Source organism: Oncorhynchus nerka, linkage group LG7, assembly GCF_034236695.1.
Source record: "Oncorhynchus nerka isolate Pitt River linkage group LG7, Oner_Uvic_2.0, whole genome shotgun sequence".
Taxonomy (NCBI): domain Eukaryota; kingdom Metazoa; phylum Chordata; class Actinopteri; order Salmoniformes; family Salmonidae; genus Oncorhynchus; species Oncorhynchus nerka.
In genome coordinates this window covers 73,995,825-73,998,655 of record NC_088402.1, presented here as the reverse complement: position 1 = coordinate 73,998,655, position 2,831 = coordinate 73,995,825, and the positions used below count along the sequence as shown (strand labels likewise).

General features: G+C 43.3%; 1 pseudogene; it reads right to left on the bottom strand.

Annotated features, from left to right (window-relative positions):
* Window positions 1-2,831, bottom strand: LOC135572657 (osteoclast stimulatory transmembrane protein-like; annotated as a pseudogene).

Here is a 2,831-nt window from a genome sequence, read left to right as displayed (position 1 = left end):
AAAAGCATTAAAAGCAGTTCTTTAGTTCTACAGCAGAGGTCTCCCTAAACTACAAATAATAACAGTAAGTCAAGCTTCAAATCAAATCAATCACATTTTACACACATGCTTCGCAAGTAATCAGTGTAGACTAACAGTGAAATGCTTACTTACGGGCCCTTGCCAACAATGTAGAGAGAAAAATAATAGAAACAATATAATGACACAAGGAATTAGTACACAATGAGTAACAATAACTTGGCTATATACATGGGTTACCAGTAACGAGTCGATGTGCAGGGGTAGGAGGTAATTGAGGTATATATGTACATATAGGTAGGGGTAAAGTGACTGAGGTAACAGGATAGATAATAAACAGTAGCATACGTGATGAGTCAAAAGAGTAAGTCCAAAAAGGTTCAATGCAGATAGTACGGATAGCTATTCGGTTAACTGTTTAGCAGTCTTATGGCTCGGGGGTAGAAGCTCTAAAGGGTCCTGTTGGTTCCAGACTTGGTGCATCGTTACTGCTTGCTGTGCAGTAGCAGAGAGAACAGTCTATGACTTGGGTGGCTGGAGTCTTAGTCAATTGTTTGACACCGCCTGGTATAGAAGTCCTGGATGGCAGGAAGCTCAGCCCCAGTGATCTACTAGGTCGTACGTACTTCCCTCTAGTCGGATGCCAATCAGTTACCATACGAAGAGGTGATGCAGCCAGTCAAGATGCTCTCAATAGTGCAGCTGTATAACTTTTTGAAGATCTGAGGGCCCATGCCAAATCTTTTCAGCCTTCTGAGGGGGAAGGGGCATTGTCGTGCCTTCTTCATGACTGTGTTGATGTGTGTGGACCATGTTAATTCCTTAGTGATCTGGACACCGAGAAACTTGAAGCTCTCTACCCGTTCCACATCACCCCCGCCAATGTGGATGGGGGTGTGCTCGGCCTTCCGTTTCCTGAAGTCCACAATCAGCTCCTTCCTCTTGCTGACGTTGAGGGAGAGGTTGTTGTCCTGGCACCGCTGCCAGGCAATTGATCTACTCCCTATAGGCTGTCTCATCGTTGTTGGTGATCAGGCCTGCCACTGTTGTGTTGTCAGAAAACTTAATGATGTTGGAGTCATATGCAGTCGTGGGTAAACAGGGAGTACAGGAGGGGACAAAGCATGCCCCCCTGAGGGGCACCCGTGTTGAGGGTCAGCGTGGCGGTTTTGTTGTTGCCTGTCCTCATCACCTGGGAGCGGCCCATCAGGAAGTCCAGGGTTCAGTTGCAGAGGGTGTTCAGTCCCAGGGTCCTGAGTTTAGTGATGAGCTTGGAGGGCACCATGGTGTTGAACACTGAGCTGTAGTTGATAACCGCATTCTCACATAGGTGTTCCTCTCGTCCAGGTGGTAGACTGCAGTGTGGAGTGCAATGGAGATTGCGTCATCTGTGGATCTGTTGGTGTGGTATGCGAGTTGGAGTGGGTCCGTTGTCCATAGAAAGCATAAATTAAAAAGTGTTGTTGAAATTTTTGTCCTGTTTCACCTGTATTCTTCAATAAGAAATTAATGATCTTTTCCTACTGCTTTTTGAAGAAGGTTGCAGACACTTTCCTGAGGATGCTCCTGGTGTAGATCTCCAGAAACACCATGATGTATCCCACCAGACACAGTAGTGCCAATAAGACCCTCACTCTCAGGTCTGGTGCAGATGGCTCTACATCACAGCGTAATGCCTCTGGGCTGAATGTCCAGTCATACTGCTTGTGGAGGTTTGCCAGTTCTGTATCCCACAGATAGCTGGGATAATACATACTGTAGGCCTGGGAAGCGCAGCCGAACCTGTCAAAGAAAAGAGAATCCAGTCACCATTTGTCCAATGTGTTATTCAATTTCATATTATTATTGATCTCAAGGCTACACATTATGTAATGTCACATTATGTTCTGGGATGTGCCTGATAGCATTTCGAAAAGTATCAATATTGACTTACCTTATATTTTCACAGCTATGCTGACAGATGCAGCTGGAACATCCAACAGCCAAGGCCCATTCACTGTAACTAGGTGGTACACAAAAATAACAATGAAATACAAAGTCACCAATACACTCTTAGAAAAAAAAGTGCTATCTAGAACCTAAAAGGGGTCTTTGGCTGTCCCCATCGGAGAACCATTTGAACAAAAATGTTTTGGTTTCCAGGTAGAACCCTTTTGGTTCCAGGTAGAATCATTTTGGGTTCCATGTAGAACCCTGTTCACAGAGGGTTCTACATGGAATCCAAAAGTGTTCTACCTGGAACCTAAAAGGGTTCTCCAATGGGGCCAACCAAATAACCTTTTTAGAACCCTTTTTTCTAAGAGTGTACTATTGGAGCAAGACATCTGGTAAATTCCTGTTTTGTTATTTTACAACTTGTGGGAACTAACCATATTTTTCAGGTTAGTTGGTTTTATTTGGATTCCATCATCAGATGACTTTTGCAACAACTGTCTTGTGATGTAAATATTGTCAAACTTAACTGAAATGACATGTGACTTCAGGAATCAGGCTGATTCAGCTATCAGATATATTGCAAAGTTAGCTGCCAGAATTCTGTTTGACAGAAGTGTATACTCCTCTAGCAGTTTCTTGGCATTTAAAAAGTCACTCTCAATCTGCTTGCGTACTGTAATACACCTCTTTTTGATCTCTGACAAGTCAATGTAAGTAAATTGATCACATTTTCTCTGTCTGGTAACAATATTCAGTTCTTCCTGTTTTACTTTGATAGCTTATCTAACGAGATCTCGCTTTGCTTCTTGAAAAAGCACAGATGAGTTTAAAAAAGAGCGTGCAAAACCTTCAGTTGCACTTTCCCTTTCCCAGTGCAT